The 18,936-nt window shown below is 38.8% G+C and overlaps 1 protein-coding gene across 1 annotated transcript in view; it reads left to right on the top strand.

Annotated features, from left to right (window-relative positions):
• Positions 1-18,936, top strand: part of PARD3B (par-3 family cell polarity regulator beta) — a 343,703-nt gene that overhangs the window by 37,671 nt on the left and 287,096 nt on the right. The gene's annotated exons all lie outside the window — the stretch shown is intronic.

The following is an 18,936-nucleotide window of genomic DNA, read 5'->3' as shown; positions in this document are numbered from 1 at the left end:
TTTCACGGTTCTGCTTTTTTTTTTTTTTTTTTTTCCCTCTCTCCTCACGTTGCTATTTCATAGGGCAGTTGTAAGATCCCTGTAACTATTTTTGCACTGAGAGTTTCTGAAGTGTCTTTCTACATTTACTCTCCTCTCTGGATCATTTATCAGTGGAATTTTTTTTAAATTTAACCAGTATGAGAAATTGCAAATTCCTAGATGTTTTAAAGTGGAGAAAAATACTATTGTTTTTAATAGAAAATTATTTGCAAGTGAAACATTAGAAGATGGACCGTTAGCGTTATAGTGTGCATTTCTGATAAGCCAGCTATGGCAACTCAAGTAACACCTTTATAGGTGGAATTGCTTTGAGCCTGGGATATTATGTTTTTGGTTTAAACAAGAAAAGAAATTTGAGGAGACTTGCAGAAAAACGTATTTTTCTCAATAAAGTCTGCGTACAAATGCATCAAATACAGAGGAGGTTTCACAAAAGCTTTTATCCTAAAAGCTTTTTCCTGCCTTTCATGAGGGTAAAAACTTGCAAACATGATATTCATGTGTTCATTGCCCTCCCTTCCCTCTCTAGCTATCAAAGAACTGGCTGGAGATACAGTAGATGGTGTGGAATTGCCAGTCCCTGCACCTGGAAGGCTCGTGTTCTCCTCTTCTTTTAGCTCCAGAAATACTGGCTTGGCCTTGCCATATAAAAGAGATGGTATCAGTGATGCATATATAGCCTGGCATCTGTGGGAAGGGGTCTCTTCCATCAGCCTAGGAAGGATGTGTTTCCAGGCGGGCCCTTGAGATAAATGACCATCTCATGAGGCTTGTGAGAGGATAGTAGTACTATGACATAACTCTTTTCTTTGCTTGCAAATGCTGCAGGAAAATATCAGTTGCAAATTGCATGCAACTAGACTGTAATGCAGTGGAATGGGACACATGTCCTTGGGAAACTAGGGCAGCCTCTTAAAACTTCCACTTGATTGCTTTCTTGAGCTGTCTGCTTCTTTGCTTGCAGTAGCTCACAGGCTCCTGAGATCCAGACACTCCTGTCTTTTGCTTGTCTAATAATATCACTGTCCCCTGGGTGAGGCTCTGCTTGCTTGTTGCTGCTGGTTTTTTGAACACCGTTTCTAAGAATTGCCCTATGCTACCTCAGGCATGTTCCCACTCTGGGGTTTTATCCTTTACCCAGGCTGATGGTAGTCTGGGAGTATCCTACCTGTTCTGCGTGATGAATTGTGTGCTTGACAGCTCTGCTCATCCTGCTTTGTGAGTGTCAGTAAGTGTTAAATGTCCAGGATTAGGTTTTGATAGGCCTGTGGTCTTTTCTATTTACTCTGTCTTAGAAATAGAGATTGGCAGTCAAGAAGCCCTTTTTCAAGAAGACAAATATATTGCAGAAGAGTTGATCCTCACCTTCCTGGGGAAGAAAAATCTTGTGTGTACAAGGATTATGGTGTGGTGGAAAGGGCTTTGTCACTGCTGATTAGCCTTGCCATTGCAAGTCCAGAAACTACCCGTACTGACCACATAAAGGAAGGGACAAGCTGATAATTGTGATTTCTGAAACCCCAGCTTTTCTTCCACAAAACTAGTGCAGATATGAGTATGGCTACAGTTTAGAGTTTAAGAAGTGTTTTAACAGCTGGGAATAGAGTGCATAATCTCTCTGAAAAATGTCTTTTGCCCATTGGATCTGTAACTGATTCGGGGATTGGTTTAAAACAACAACAACAAAGCTCGTCGGGAGGCTTTGGGACAATCGTGCAAGAGGGTTCAAAATTATCTGGATCATTATAAATATCAGTGCCAAAGTGTTTGTGGGTTGCTTGCTCATCATCATCTTTAGCTCTGTTATGGTGGTAGAGCAGAGCTTGAAGTTACTGTGCAGAAATGTTGGAGCAGAGGTGCCTTGGGGTGCCTTGGCAGAAAAGGGGGAGATGATAATGCTGAGCAGCTCTAGGTGCCTGGTAATCGTAGAGGTAGGAACACATGATGTGTTCTCTTGGAGATGCAAGTGGAAAGTGCTTTTTTCCTGGCTTTTTACTTTAAAAGTAAACATTTTAAAATAGGGGATTTAAATTCCACATTGGAAGAAACGTTAGGAAAAAACCAAAACTGTTCCAGGTATGTAATGCACGTGACTACATGTTTCCAATTTTTCTGCCTCTTAGGTGTTTAATGAGTAACATTAGCCACTCTGTGCAGGATAGGTGAGAATATAAACATACTTTAATTATCTTCAAATTATAAAAGGTAGAATTCAAGAATAACAAACAGCATTTGAAATATTTTTATCTTCTGTTAACATTTGATTGTGTTGCAAACAGTGGGTGTTATTGAGACTTCCAGTACTTGGCGTTTTCCCCAGTATGTTCCTTATTCCAAGGAAGGAACAACAAAAAAAGCCCCAAACCACTCTGAATATAGCATCATATTGCAAGAATCAGTTTTATGTTAAAGCGCTGTCATAGTTGCTCAGTAAATGTATTATGCCTTACACATAAAATAGTGTAAAACAATTGAATCCACTTTATGGAAGACACATGGGCTATAGTCTAATACAAAGCAAATGAAAATGTTGGACAAAGTTGAAGTGCTTATTTCTACTATGAAGTCCAAATATCTGACAATAAAAACACTACAGTGCTTGTCTTGGGAGATGAGCAAAGGCCTCTGCAGTGTGAACTGCCTTGACCTGAAGAATCCCTCCCTTCACTTGGTTTTAAATTGTAGGCGGCAGGAGGCAGGTACACATTCAGTGGTTTTGTAGCTATTGCCATGTAAAACAACAAACAACTTGTGTGGCCTGATATAATTAGTATTGAGAATTTATTTGGCATAACGACCAATGATTTGCAGATTTCAAGTGGGTTTAGTGTGTTATATTTCCTGCATTGTAGTCTTATAACCCTGAAAACTCAGCTTGCTTTACTTGGAGTACACCCGGTAAGTGTGCAACTAACATCATTCCTGCTTATAGGCTGGAAAAGGAAGTTAGAGGCTCTGTTCCATGCATTGCACAAGCAAACGTTGATCTAAATTGTAAGCTGTGCTTCTTGGCTCTATCTGCAGTTTTAAAGTAGTTCTGGAACCATCTCAATCTAAGTTGCCTGTTGTTCATATGACCCATTCGTCATCTTGTACATGAGTATGTGTAACGCACGGAGTTGATGTGAGGGTAGATAAATTAATATTGCTGCCCTGTTAGGGTGCAGAGTGCGTTTAAGGATGGGTGAATTAGCATTGCTTGAATGCTGGATGCTTTGGGTACAGAGGCAGTGTTAAGTTCTTGTCTCCTGCAGGATGCTGCAAGATCAACTTTGTAAGAGGAGGGTAAGCATGTGTATCCTGGCTGAGGAGGTTCATCTGGGGTCAGGGTTAAAAGGAGTCTTGCTGAAGTAGTGTTAGGACGAGCTCTCTGTTTGCCTGTGCTCTTGTATGAGTTTGTGTGTTGGTGAGTGTGCCTTTTTTTCTTTATGCCTCCTGTTACTTTGCATCCCTCATGTAGGCAAATAAATGTAGGCAGATACACACAGCTGAATGTAGAATGAACATAATAGGTTGATTTTTACAGTTGAGTTCCTGTGTGTTGCTTATGATGAATATAAATAAAGTAATCAGTTTTTAGTTTAAATGTGCCCAATATCAGTTTTTTAGCATCAATTCTTGTTTAAATAGCAGGAGTTGTCTAAACGTTTGTTCTGGTGAAATACCTTATCATCAAAACGCAATATCATCACCTTTTTTTAGTTTGGAAAAATTAAATGACTGAATTCCTACAGTCACTCGTTGAAAAGTTTCCTTCCCCTCTGGCCTTCATCTGTTTTGTTTCTCTCTGTGCATATCTCTATTATACACACACATCTCATTTTAATTTGACATACAAAACTATGCATTATATGTTAATACTGTATGAAAGAGTAATTGCCTCATATACCTACTTCGTATTCCTTTGTGCAGCTAAAGGCCAAAAAAAATAGATGACTTCTGTCAGCTGCTGGTATTGAGAGGCTGTGGTCTCTGACAGGTCCATTATGCCTGAGAAATCCTTTGGGTCATAATTTCCAAGGAACAACCTCCATTGCTGAAGATGTAACCCGCATTCCTTATTCCTGCATGTTTCTTCATGTAATTCCCCTGTTTCTGGCTGCCATCTTATCAGAAAAAATGATACAGGAGAGTTGGTTGGATGAACATATTGCAGACAAGACAGTTTTCCTAATAAAGTCTAACACTAAAAGTCTGAAAGGCTCCTTCAGAGAAATGTGGCAAGCAACTGTCTATCTGTGCTGAGATTGCCAAGTTTTAAAGGAGATCACTTGATTTTGGCAAAGTACTAGAGCACATAAGGGATATTTTAAATATCCTTTTTTTGTCACTTCAGGATAAACGGAGTTATTAAACCTCATCACGTGTGTTTTACAGAAGAGTAGGTGTAGAGCTGAAGGAATTGCAAGAGGTAGGTGTTATGTGAAAATAGTCGAAGCTGTTTCAGAGCAACTAATAATAAACCTTACTGTTCATGCAGAGAGTGTGCCACAGATCCAAGTGGAGGGTTCTTAGATGGTGCAGGTAGCGTTAGGTAACAGTAGCATTAGGTAACAGGCAGCATGCAGGGCACTTGTGGTTGGCAGTGGCATAGCACTGCTGAGCTCCTGGTGCTCAGTATTTTGGTCAAGGTCCCAAAAGCGTTAGCATCTTGTGAATATGAAATCTGAATGCAGGCTTCACGGAGGCGTTCTGCTGCATTGTTATTTGTTAGCATTTGAACTGTAAGAGCTCTTGTTCCAGTCAGGTGTGGGGTGACAAAACTCCATATAAAGAGTATATATAGGTGCAGAGCGGCCTTTTGATACAACTCGTGGTTTTTTGTGGATATCTTGGGCCCTCTTTTATTCCTGGCCATCTGGCTGCCGCTCCTGTGTTCTCTCCTTCCCCTTGGAAGCTGGGTTGGCTTGTGACCACGAGTTCAGTCCCTTGTTCTCTACACGAATTAGCTTGCTCTTATAGTCAGTGAGTATTTTACCTCTGGCAGAGTCCTGGGGTCTTAACGTGATCTTCTGCATGTGTATCTAAGGAGAAAACTTGTGAAAGGTGTGAAGAAATCAGTTGTGTAATCAATATATTGATTGCACTGAAGTTTTCAGCAATTGAACCACTTAAAGTTTAAATGTGGATTTGGGAATCATCTAGCATTTAATTCAGTTCATTGTTAATAGCTGGTGTTTTGGTAGCTTATGAGTGAGCAATTGATAACAGCTGTTTATAACAGGGATACCTCTTCTAACTTAATAGAAAAAGCAATTCTTGTACAATTATGTATTGATTGGTGGTTAATTGCAGATTTGGTCTAAAAAAATATATATTAGGTTTTGTTGCTTGTTACTACATTCATTTGTTTTCATTGGTGCAAAATATAAATAACCTGAACAGCTAAATAATGCAATCACATACACCTTATTATTTGTATATATTGTGTTCTGTCTTTGACTACGCTTTGTAGCAAGGTAATATTGTTTCGTTTATCTACAAGGGTGAACTTTAGCATTTGGAAATAAGATGCTCCATTTGCAATGGCTTGTGGTGAAACCTCTGACTACGTGATGTGTTGAGTTGAGCTGTTCCGTATTTCAACCTAATGCTTCTGCCTCAGCTATGAATGGTGCTGTGAGTAAATAGAATTAAGGGACCTCTCTATGTGGCACATGCATAAACCACCTAAAGTATTTGAAAAACACAGAAATACTTAGAGTATATAACAATGTGTAGCTGTCCTCAAAAAGTAGAAAAATGTAAAGATTAGTTAGATCTTTTTGCCTCTACATGTGGTTATAGTTAAAATGCTGTACATCACTTGGTCCCTACTCATAATATATTCTCACAATATGTGTAAATAACCTACTTTTGGAGAACTGACTGTGCTCTCCATAGTATCTCAGCACCCAGTGCTTTTCACGAAGACTTAAGTGCGGTATTTACGAACAGAAAATGTTGGCTCTTGCCTTTGAGAGTAAATTTTACCTTTGAAACAAGAGATGCATAGCTTGCTAATTTTTATGGCTTCTAAGGGCTGTGCTGTAACTGGAGGAGTTCTCAGGTAATTTTGGTGGTGAAGTAGGAAGAGATGAGAGCAGTTGTGAACAAGGAAGATGCATTTTGTTAGCTTGGTGCTGCGTAGCTTTCCCTTGCTGGAAGAACTCTTGAGGCAACATTAAAAGATTGCATAGGCTTGTGCCTAGCAAAACGCATGGGGTGTGTGTGACTTGACTGTGGGGAAAATGGATAATTACACCAATTGGGTTCATGACGAGTTCTGTAGATAGAAATAGCACACACTAGGTGTTCTCAGTCATGGCTCTGGGAAATCTGAGGCATGCACCTAAAGCTCTCAGATCAGCTCTCAAGTCCGAGTCAACAAGCCTTACTCAAAAGTACTTTTTTCCTTTTTAAGCTTGGCTATCTTGTTCTTCTTCCTAGCTTTTTTCTTTTCCTTCCCCAGAGCAGTCTGTGAGAACTTCTGATTTTGAAGAAGAGAGTGCTTTTTCTGTTGATTGGTTCTGAACTTGTAGCAAAGTTTTGTTTTGACTGTCTTTTGTCATTTGCTTTCTGGATGAAGGCTGCCATGTTAGATGCTCTGAACCTTATTTAGTGTGAAACTGATTAAAAAAAGTCTTCAGACTTTTGCAAATGTACATTCTTGGCCCATTTAGTAGCAATTTGAAAGAGATGCCAAGTTTCTTTGCATTCCCAGTGCTTCTCTGCTTCAGTTGTTGGCTTTATTTTTGCAGATTCTCTTTTCTGTCACGTCCTGTGGGTGGTGGAATGGCCTCCTCAAGGGGCAGAGTGACCTAGTGCTTTGGTCTTGTTCCAGGCTTGTTTCTGTCCCTCTAACTGTAGAGAGGGAGGGCAGGGAAGGATGAGAGAGGAGGATTTCATCTTAAGCACACAAGTCCCTACGGAATGTTGCTGTGCCCTCCTGATACGCGTGAGGGAACCATTTTGAGCCTGCTCCCTAGTTTTCTTTAAAATCTGAGGAAAAAATGAAGTATATTAGAAGCTATAAATTTTAATTTGATATCCACTTGATATCTTTGTACTGGACTACTCTTGTCACAGATTTTACTTTTTAAAACACTGTTTTACAGCCTAGTTAGAAATGATTCCCCTACATGTGGGAAATACTGAAGTAATTAAACACATTTGGGTTTATGCATAAATTTTCTAAAATTAACTGTCTTTTTCACACTAATCTTTCTTGTCTTTAATTGGGTTGAAATGTGTGAAAGGGAAAAAAGGTTTGATGGGGAACTATTTTTCAAACAGTAGTTTAACTACAGTGCACACATACAAGATTTACTAGATGGGCAGGGAAGGGAAGACCCCTTCATCTGTTAAAAGGGGACAACGCTTTTATATTTGCTTCCATGAGGAGTTCACAAGTAAATAAGCTCCCATTTCCCTATCTTTCATTCCTGTGGAGAAATTCAAGCTTTGTAATAGGAATGCTATATCTTAGCACTCGAGGAATTAAAATTCCATAATTAGGAAAATGTTGTTTCCTTACTGTGTCTTTTTTGCATACATTTTTGTATTAACTTGTTTTGCATTTTATTTGTTTTTCCTTTTTGATTTCCCAATAGAGTTAGCAAATCTAACAGCAGCGCGCACTAACCTTTTCTTCCCTTTGATGTCTAATAAGTAAGCTAATACTTGACCCACTTGCACAAACATGAGAAATCATTCTGAAGTGTGTCCAATATTAGGACACAATCCAGTGGGAAATGGAAATGTGGTGGAACAGAGATGGAAAATACTTAGGTGTGTGTCACGCTAAGGTTGATTTAAAATAGAAGAACAAATATTTTAAGTATTTAGATTCTTGTGGTGAGAGCCTGTTTTGCTTACTGTGCTACTTGAACATGGAAGGAACTATGGTTTGTGTTACGACCAAATTCTTGCATCTTTGTGTATTCCTGGTAGAACAGCTTCCAGTTTGGGAATTTGTAGTGTTGTATGGGGCTGAGTAAGAAGCAACTTGTTTCAGGGCTGTTTGTGTGTTTTGCAAGCACATGTGAATGAGAAGACTTGGCCTTTATTTTTTCTCCCCCAAATGAAATGTTTTTGCCCTGAAGAACCGTCTAATGTCATCCAGTCTTTGTTTTCAAATTAGGCTTACTGTTCTGATGAGCTCATTTTTTAATTAACTAGAATTCATGAAGCAGATCTGGATCAGTATTCAGTTTCTTTCACCTGCTGTAACAAATTTGAGACACATGGTTGTGCGTTTTATAAAAATTTTTACTTTCTTGAAAATGATTAATCTTCTTCCTTGTCATGTTTCATGTCACAGTAGCTCAGTCATATTCTCCTCTGACAGCCTGACACTCTTTAAACATCAGTCTAATTTTGCACATAAGCCAGATTAAGAAAAGGCAAAAAATAAAATACAGAGAAGTCACGTGAGGCATGTCACAATAACTTATTTTCAGCAGCAGCAGGCTTGTGGAAGGCACAACTTGCTCTGTTCTGTCTTGATTTCTACTGACAGCAGGCTGTGGTGTTAAGCACATACAACAAAAATCAGGAGTGTTTCAGACAACAGAAGTATGGGCAAGTACATGTGACATCAAAAAGCTGGCTTATGGAAGGGAGAAGGTGGTATTGCCCATCCTTGTGCTTGACTGGTAATTGTTTCTTTACCTTTATATGGAAAAGCTCACCTTTACTCCATGTGTTCTCTCAAAGGTGCTTTAAGAACTTCTGGTTTTCCTAATATGTCTTCTTCCCCTCCCTCTCAAAAAATTGAGACCTCACCTGTAAAATGATGTTCAAAACTGAATCCTTCTCTTCTGCAAGTTCAAAGCAAGCAATACTCAAGTCAGGTAGAAAATAAGAATAGCTGCTGTATAGGTACTGGGTTTTTTTTGTGTGAAATCTCTTAAACATTATTTTTTTCCAAGCATTTTATGTGCAGTTGCACATGAGTCTTCCTTTTTTCTTCAAGAACCACAGTTTTGTTACAAAACAGAAAATGCTGCTCTTTGTATCCTTTTTAAGCAAACCATACAAGAATCTGAAAGCAATATTCATAGTGTTTCAAAACTATCACTTGTATTGAAGCTTGATAGTCTTGAAGTCTTAGTGTAGAAGTGCTTAAAAACCCTCAGTATTTCTAGGGATGCATAAAGGGGAATGGAAGATAGGAGAAAGGGAGAGAGAAGAAGTGTTTTGCTTTTTTAGGTGGCAACTAGGGCACAATGACAAAATGCGGTGTGTTGTCTCTTCTGGGAGAAATTTAAAGGCATTAAGGCTAAACAACGTTCTTTGGGTAAAGGCTTAAATGTCTTTTCTATTTTTCTTTCACTACATTTCGCTCTACGTGTGTCCTGAAAAACTATAGTCACATTTATCTTCCCCTGGGAGCAGGAGGTTGCCCAGCAGGTGATCTGTTAGCTCTCACAGAAGTAAGTTTCAAAATTTGGGAGCAACTCTGAAGCAGCTTTTTTCCTAGTATAGAGAATGTGCTGCCTGTGCTCTGAAGATGTGTGTTATTGGAGTGTAACTTTGGGTGTTCTGTTGTGTGTCTTGACTAGCAATGGATTAAATGACCTTTCCCTACCTCTACCCAGTACTGCTAAAGAATATTTTAAGAAAATGGCACTTGGATATTTTTACCAGATACAGAATAAGAGATGTAAGGGGGTAGGTTGAAACAAGGTAGATTTTTTACTAATTTTTTTCCCTCGCTACCCTGAGGACAGCCTGATGGTGGAACAGACTGCAGCCTTTATGATCTTCACTTGATCTTTTAAGTTTAGCCTTAATACATGCTTAAAAAGGGAGGATTTAAGAAAAAATAGTGTGAAACAAAACAAACCCTTGACCTTTCTTTTTCAAGTTTAAGTATGCATTGTGAAGTCTGTGTACTGTAATGAACAGATGAAGCTTGCTCTCAAAGCTGGATTTAGTAGCCCCCTTCCTGACAGGATACAATGGGTATTCTGCTTTTCAGAGGGGCCACTGTATGTTGCCAAGCTTGGAGGATGGAGTGATTTTCTGCAGGATTATCTAGCTGAAGTAAATGCTTCGCGATGCTTAATGCAACCTGCCTGTATGGACACAGTTACTTCCCCTTCCTTCTGGATTTTCCTTTTGGTTCCTTCTATCTGTAGGCTCCTTTTTCACCTGCATGTGAGTTGAAGGAAGTGTTGGCACAGAAGAGAGGCTTGTTCGGCTCATGTGAATCAGAAATAAGCTTCTCTCATTCCTTTCAGCACCTTTGTATTACCTGTTGACTGTTCGTGCCACTCCTTTGGGGTATCACCACTGGTGTGATCCCTTCTGTTATTCTGCTGACTTGATGCCTGTGATGTAGCCCTGGCTGGAAGAGTTCTCAGGAGGCATTTTTGACCCTTGCCAGGACTTTGATTTAAAAAAAAAAAAAAGAAAAAAAAAAAAAATGGTGTGGTTTATTTGCTGAGCTTGGGCTGTTTGCCAGACACCTTTCTTAAAACCATCCAAGGGAAATAAGTGAGGTAATGATGGTCTGTGGTCTCTTCTGTGCAAAAGCCACCTGATGCTTTGCTTGTGATTAATTTTGCCCTTCAAATTAATTTCTGTGAGCTTTAGAAATGACTTGTGAAGTAATAGTTCATGTCTTCGGTTGTCTTCAGTACTCTTGACTTAATGGTAGCTTTGGGAAATGCTGTTTATGGTAGAGGCAGCCTGTTCCGTGGGATCAAACAGATGACTGGCCTGTTAGTCTATAGCTTTCTACTGTCTGTATCTCATGGTACCTTTGTCAGATATCTCTTTGCTCTTCTCCCGTCATTTCTTGTCACAAAGATATTTCTAGTATGTATGAGGATGCGTGTCTAAAAGATGCTTGCTTAAAAAAGTCAACTTTGTTATACAACCTTTACTTATAAATGAAGTGGCTTGAAACGCTTTGGCAGAATAACAGGTGTCGAGCGTTGGATTCATTCACCTTTCAGAGGCTTGTCAGTACTAGGCTCCCAATTAACAATTTATTCCTTTACTGCCTTTATAGTAATGGCAAAATTAATGCCTCTTTTATAGGAAAATCTGGAGTTATCCAAAATTGTGTGAGAACAGGAAGAAATTACTTAGTAGTTAATTAGACTTTGGATTCTAAATGGACTTATTTTAATCCTAGGATCATGTTTTATATAGTGAGGTGATTCTAAAAGGTCTCTCCTGATAATATGCTCCTTTGCATTCTCCAGCTCTTCTTGAATGCCTATATTAGGACTTTGCCTGAAGTTCTATGTGGTGGTTTTTTTGCTGACCTTGAAGACCTTTTACGTAGACTTTTGATCCTTTCCATTATTTGTCTATAGTAGTTGAACTGTGAATTTTACTTTTCCCTTTTCAGTTTGTGTATGCTTTGTATATTATCACATATAAAGTGTTTAACTTATACTTTTGTTTCCAGTTAATTAAAATTATCATAAAGTAAAATGTAGTATGAACTTGTTCTTTCACTGAGCCTCTTGTACTGGCACATTGATGAATCAGCACTTGTATAACTAAGCCTTAAAATATTTTCATTATGGTACCTGCTTTCTCAATTAAAAAATTCCTATGAGACAAGGCTGTTGATTGCTTTTGCCTTTCTTGTAGGATTACTTATTCTTGAAAAAAACCCACTATGCATCAGTGAAAAGCAAATTTTCTCATCTTTGAAGCTCACTGATGTTCTATATTTTGTGTATGTGTGTATTAAATAATTGTAATGTGCTGGAAAAGACTTGTTCTCTCAGATGACCTGGAAATACACACTTGCTCTGAAAGCAAGTCTCTCTGCTTGGGGAGGAAAAAGTGGTTCCTAGGTTGTGCTAAATAGCAATACTTGCTAGTGGATGAAATGGCTAACAAATTCCATGGGAACTTGTTTCTTTTACAAGTTTGGATATACAGCATTAGTGCAGGAAGAACACGTAACGGGAGAATTAACTTGTGTGCACTCCTGCACTGGGGTCTCTTACAATGATGGATCAATAAGCCCAGTTTCAACTGGACTTGTCTACCCTCTCAGTTGCTGGGATGCAAAACATGGATAGCTTCAGAATTATAGTAGTGATGTTCTGTGGTTTTTTTTCCTTTATTTTTCTTTGAATGAAAATAGGTGACAAAGTAAGAATGCTGAAAGGTTGTATTTTCTTTTTGAAGAGACAGTGGCAGGTGGAAATAACTCCTATAGCTGTCCCCAGGCAAGAAATAATTAATTCTCTGTAAAATATGTGGGCTAAAATGAGTAGATCTCTGCCCTTCTCAGATTTGCTAGTTAGCTGCATTTTGCCAGGCTAGTCAGTATGATGTGGATGATACCTGTCACGTTAAACATAAGAGCAAAGCTTGGGTGATATTGCAGTGTGAACAGCTTAATATACTACTCCTAGATATCACTTCTGCATCCATTAAACAGTGAGCTGAGGAACGGAAAGGTAAAACATCTCAAGTGGATCACATTTTCTTGGCTGCCTGTAAAATATAGAAAATCTTGGTGAGGAGCGAACCAGAATTTTGCAAGTTGCTTCAAGATGTTGGATCTTTCCTCAGAAGAACCTGAAACATTACCTGTAACCTGGATGTAGTTCAGCAAGACAAATATTGCAGAGTAGGGAGAGGAGGTAAATATTACTGGAATTCAGAACCACTTCTGTGCTGTTTTATGGAAGAATTCTGGATCAGTTTCTCAATCTAACAAAACAGAAATGATCTTTTGGATTGTATTTAATTACCTAGTACTTGCTTTATATGCATGTTCAGATGATGACAGAGTATCTCCAAATGAGCAAGTGAATGTTAGAAACAAAGCTGTTGATAGCTGTCTTAGTAGCTTTTTATCAGTGTAGTCAGACAACAAAATTGTGGACTTGATGTCTAATTCCAGAGCCTCTACAGTTGCATTTAATAATTCATGTTTGATGTTTATTGTTAGTCTGTAGAGCCTGAAAGACTGAATTTTGGTGGGAGTTGGGTGATCCCTTGTTCGTAGCAAGAGCAGAGTTGTTTGCAGATAGCTGCTTGCAGCTCCAACCTTGGAAGGCTGGTGACACGGAAGAGCCTGGAGCCTACTGAAATATTGATGCTTGAATAGGCTGCCGGATTCCACGTGGGCATGGAAACAGGGCAGGCCTGGGAGGAAGCTGCTTGGACTGCATGGAGATATTGTCTCAAAGTAATGTGTACTAGAGGTGAGGGAGAAAGAAAAGAATGAAATATGAATGCAGCCTTCAATAAAAGATGGTCTCAATTTTAGGAAGCTTTCATATAAAACTCTGGTGTGGGTTTATTTAATCTCTGCTGTCAGACTGGTGGATGGCCGTACCTCTGGCTCTTTACTGAAGCAATGAACATGGTAATTTGAGTAATATTGATGTTTATCATAGTAGATTTTAACGATATTCCCCTTGATTTTTTTTAAAAAACCTCCAAACTATTCTAGTTTTAAGAAAAAAAAGTAGTTTTCTTTTTTTTTGGCAAATATTTTTGGTGAGGAATATGGAGGGCAAACTGTAATAAATTAAAATATAAATAATATGAATAATCATTATTGTTGTGCAAATTACTAGTATTGCATAGGAAGCATAGAATGGCTACAGTGCTCTTGGGGAATAGGAGATGTGTGTCTGTGAAGGAGAAAACCAGACTGTTGCTAGGGTCCTTGCTGCAGTGGCTATTAAAATGATGACAGCACTTGATAATTTTGCTCTATAACTTCAAACTGAGCTCAGTTTTCCCTCCTGTTCAGATTTCTTGGTGTGATTTGATGCAGCGGGACCTCCTTGGGGAGGCTTGAGCGAGGCTTGCCAGCATTGCTGCCGGGAAGCTAGCCCTGTGAGAAGTGCTGGATCCCACAGGATGACTTAATAGCTATTTGCAGTTCCTCTTAGAACTTTTTAGAATTGCTGCCTGGTTTAAAAGGATGCTATTTCAAGGTTTCTCTTTTAAATACCTCTGCTCAAAGCCGTCTGTTTCTTGCTGTTCTCCTTGTAGCACTGTTTACATGAGTGCAGTGTCACTTAACATGCACAACAGTGGGGATGAACCTTGTTCTGATTGTATTATATTCACATGGTAAAAATCCATTAATGTAATTTTGACATTAACAAGCTAATGTATAAAGTGAAGAAAAAGTATATTCTTTGCTCTCCCAATAAAACAAAATAATTTCTTAGGTGGAATGTTGAACTAACTGGTTAAATCTATAATTCTTTTCCCTAAGTAGTTATTAAATGAAACATTTAGTTTTTGTCATGATTGTGAAGAAGGCACAGTGCTATTTATGGCTATTGATGAAGAAATAATATGTGCCAGTGTTATACACTGAAAATGCTGAAGCAAAATGTCAGCCTGTCGGGGATTTAGGCTGATGACCATCACTTTTGAAGTTTTCATGGAGTGTGTGAGGCTGTTTTCCTGTCATGTAAATGAGAGTGGTGCTGAACTGTTTCCTGTAGGCTTTTTGTTTGTATTTCAGGGGTTAAATAACTTTTTCTTTCTTGATTCATCACTGTAACCACAGTAACCATTTTAACTGTGTTTGATTTAGTCCCAGTAGGCAAGCAAAAAATTAATATTTAGAGCAATTCATAGGCAAAGCCAACTCTTTCTTCATCCCAGAGGATTTAAGAAATGAATTAATTAGCTGTTGATTTTAAAATTGATGTAGTATTGGCAGGTTAAAAGTGTTTTTGTTGTGTTTTCAGCTTTTCTACTAGCTCTGTTAGTATTCTTTCTACTTAAGAAATAGATTTTTTTAAAAAAGGCACTCACTGAAACTGCTGGAAAGAGAGAGCTCCCACTGGTTTCCCATGGCCTGGTTTTGATCGCAGTGTGAGCGATGTGAGAAGCCGAAGAGGTGCTGCTGTCCCCTGTATCTTCTCTGTGGTCAGCACAGCCTACATCAATACATTCCTTTTAAAAATGGCAAATGTGCATCAAGCGTTAGGCATGTATTTGTCGTTTGTATTTTTTAGTCTTATTTGTAGCCCTGTAATTTCATTTTTAGGACCAAAGCACAAAACTCTTTAAGTGTTGCTGAATTGCTGCAAGTCCTGTAACAACTTGCATAGAAATAATGAGCTTTTAGCTCATTGCATAGAAATGTTGAGCTTTTAGCACTCAACTGTGTCTACAGGAGGGATTTTCCTCTTCCCAGGGTTCGCCTGCCGGTTCCAATTGGTGTGACCTACTTCTGTGCTCAGCTGCTGCTTATAGAAATGCTGTTTGAAGTTTCTGAGCAAATATGGTTTCTGAGCAGATATGGTTTATGTATTAATTTCTGTGGTATTCCATTTCTGTGGTATTCATGTTCCAAAATAGTTTTTACATCTCTCTCTAATATATTGCTTTAGCAGTGTTGTGATATGATGTTCAGGTGAGGATGTAGGTATTTGAAGCCTGAAGCAAGATGAGTTTATCTAGAATGGTCACCACCTTTTACTATAAATGCTGTTTATTATCAGGCACCATTTTTCAGTTAACCAAATGTGAGCAAAAGTTTGAGATTAGTGTGTGATGTTTTTTCTTGTTAGAAGTGAATAGAAATGTTATTCATTTGTCTCAAGTTAATTTGGAGCAGGTTTTCATATTGTATGGGGAAAGGCAGTAGTCAGATTAAAACATTCAGGCCCAAGCCTGGTATGCAAAGGAGCAGAGTCTTTTTAAGTATGGTTGGGAGTTTATGGAGAAATAACAGGCTTCTTTCCTAGCAGCGGTATTTGTTAACACAAAATTAATTTCAGTTCTCTCACTAATGCACTCCTAAGTAGGGGTTTCCAAGGTTAAAGCTGCATCTTGCTCACGTGAGGCATTGTGAAAATGCAAGTATCATATTGGTCACTAAGGGTCAAATTGTTTCTTAAATGACTTAAATAGCATTGTGGTGCATTTGCAGCTCTAAAATTTTTTTTGCATGTTTACCTTCTTCATTGTTTTCTGCAGTATTATTGTCCATTTCCTTCCCAAGCAAATAGCAACATAAAATACTTGGAAAAGGCTGTGGCTAGTCACCGGGGGGGAGCTCTGCTGCTCTTACTGCTGAAAGGCGTGGGACAAGCTAACTTCTCAGTCATATCTGCAGACCTGCAACTGACTCGCTCACTGTTCAGTAGTTAGTGAGTTTGCTGTGGGACCCTGCGCTTTACAAGACCTTGGTCTTGGCCTAATTCATCATGAAAGGCTGTCAGCCTCCCGTGCTGCAGCTTGTTATTAGCGGCTGCATGCGTTTTGGGGAGCTGTGACCCTTCGTGGGTAATGATAGGAACCTTGGCAGCAGCAGTTATTAGCTACAATTATGGAGTTGGCGTTTCTAAATAACGTTGGTCAGAGTGTCACTGACTAATAATTTGGATGTCTAAAATGACAAAGTAAGATTAAAACCAGAGCTCTGGCTATTTAACTTTGAGTAGCAAGGTGATGAACAGATCTCGTTGTAAGGTCACTTCCATACGTATCATACTTGTGTGACTCATTAGGTAACATGAAAAAGAAAAAGATAATCTGTGTATTTTCTAAAATTATTCTATGCAGAATGTTTTATCACAATTTTAGGTGACAAGTAGCGCATGGAATGTCCTCTTTTTTAGCATATTCTGGAAATGAGGCATGAGGAAAAAGCATCTCAGGCTAGCTGTGTTTTAAGCGTGGCACCTTGGAGCCTGTCAAAGGTAGTTCAGGTAGTTCAGTTCCTTTTTCGAAAGCGTCTAGACTGAAAAATTCAGGAACAGTGGTAAATGCTGCTGCTCTTTGGAAATGGCAGCTGCCCTGAGAGGGGAGCCAGGTGCCTGGTTGTAGACAAAAATTTGTCCGAGAGCTGCGAGGAGGTGGCTGAGAGGGGAGCTCGGGGAAGGTGCAGGGCAGAACTGAGGCTGAAGCAGCACAGAAGAGCAGATATAGTGAAAGTGTGGGCCTGTGATGTTCTGGGCCAATAGTTTTAATGTATAGAGCTTGTTCAGCTTACAGATATTTTGTTTCTAAAATCAACCTGATGCTAGTGCATACATTACATCAAGTTTATCAACTATAGGGCATAGCACAGTGCTATGCTCACTTGAATCATGTACAAATTCACTGATGTTGGTGTTAGGCTTGATTTACACTGGTAAAGGAGATCCTGAAAATGTTTCTGTATCAATTTGCAAAACCATGTATTACATTTCTCTGACATATAAGGGAAGGGAAGAAGAAATCAAATATGAACATTATGGAGCATGAATGAAGATCTGAGGTGCAGCAAGTCTGAAAATGGGAACAGAGTATTTGTACAGCTAACCAGGTAATTGAGCTGATGCCAGCTGATGCTTTAGAGGAGAGTTTCAGTTCTGTCCCTTGTGGTTTAGATGGTTTTATAACTTTCTAAAGAATGGAATGAAACCTTATTTGAAGGGTGAGAGTATGTAGTGATATATATGTACAGGCCAAGGTGTGAATACCTGTTATTGGGTTATATGCAAAACAAAGCAAGTGCAATATAATAATGTTGACGTTTTCTCTGCTGCTGGCTTTGTTAAACTAAATTGAGATGTTAAACTAAGCTGGTGCTATGTAATAATGGGCATTCTGCATCTTAACTTGCTATATCTTGTAACATTTTTTAGAAAAATTGAGTAACTTTACATGCAAAAATCTAGGAGAGTATATGATAATATATTGAAAATATTATATACAGATAGACCTCAAAGTATGTTAAGATGGATTTTTACCATAGTTTAGAGAAAGAGAAGTTGCCATTTTAGTACTGACGCTATTCAAGAAATGGTCACAAACAGTCAACAGGGTTTTGGTGCGTTTGCATGTGTATGTTTTTTGTTCTTGTTGTTTGTTCTCTGCTGTTGAGTCTGCCCACCCTCTGGTAATGCCAATGCACCAGCTGATGTTTTATCTGAGATTGTCATGCCTGCCTAACTTTCTGTGCCCTTCTGGAATTGAGGGTGTCATTAGGTAATGAATTAGTTAAGCTATCTAGTTATCAGAACAACCTTAATTTAATAACAGGTTTCTTTAACAGCGGTTTTTCTTTGGGTGTTTGTGGATGTCTGTTTGGTTACTTAAACCTTTGCATGATTTAGACGGGGTTCTTGTTTTGCTTTGGTCTGTGCTTGTAGCCTGAGCAGGAGGCAAGCACTACTCTGAATTGTAACACTGATAGAGCGTTTGATTTGATATTTTAGAAGTTCGTTGTCATATCGCCAAAGGAAATGACTTTTATAAGTGGCAAAATGCTATTTGATCATATTTCACTTTCTGACAAAGCTTGAATAATTTATTTATACATTGTTGTGGTTTATTTTGCTGATTTTTATGCCTTTTAGCCCTCCTGAGGGTTGCATCAGAGCTGATTCATGCTTGGGTATATATGTTATGTCTTTTATAGTATGTATGCACTGACTGTTTTTAGCATTATAGAAATAATTAGCATTTTGAGGCTTTTGGCAAAACTTGCCTTTTTTTTTTCTCCCCCTTTTATCTACAAACAAATTTGTTTTCTCAGTATTTAGCATGTGCTGTGTTCTCAGTTCATATCAGGACACTGACCTGTCAGCTCTTGGGCGTCAGGGTTAGTGAGAAAATAGTGATATTTCTACTTCCATACCAGCTATAAAGCTGGAACCAATAGGTGTTTGATATGGAACATTCCTTATATTTTCATCAAACATACTTTTTTACATAACAGAAACAAGACATGAAAGACTTTAGTGTTTGCCTTGACAGTCTTTTGGGGAAGCACTCTGAGGAGCAGGAATAAAAAGCTGCTTTAGGGAAGTCCATGGCGTGGTAAAGAAACACTGCGGGGTGGAAGTGAGAACTCGCAGGCGCAAAGGTGGTGGTAACGCTGGCTGGGCCTGCAGTGGCGCGAGGTGGAATATTCAGGCCTTAGGCCTTTGTGTTCATTTTTTTTTTTTTTTTTTTTTT

Source organism: Nothoprocta perdicaria, unplaced genomic scaffold (assembly GCF_003342845.1).
Source record: "Nothoprocta perdicaria isolate Ctin4 unplaced genomic scaffold, notPer1 scaffold_11, whole genome shotgun sequence".
Lineage (NCBI taxonomy): Eukaryota > Metazoa > Chordata > Aves > Tinamiformes > Tinamidae > Nothoprocta > Nothoprocta perdicaria.
The sequence above is the reverse complement of the archived record's forward strand: the minus strand, read 5'-3'. Positions and strand labels throughout refer to the sequence as shown.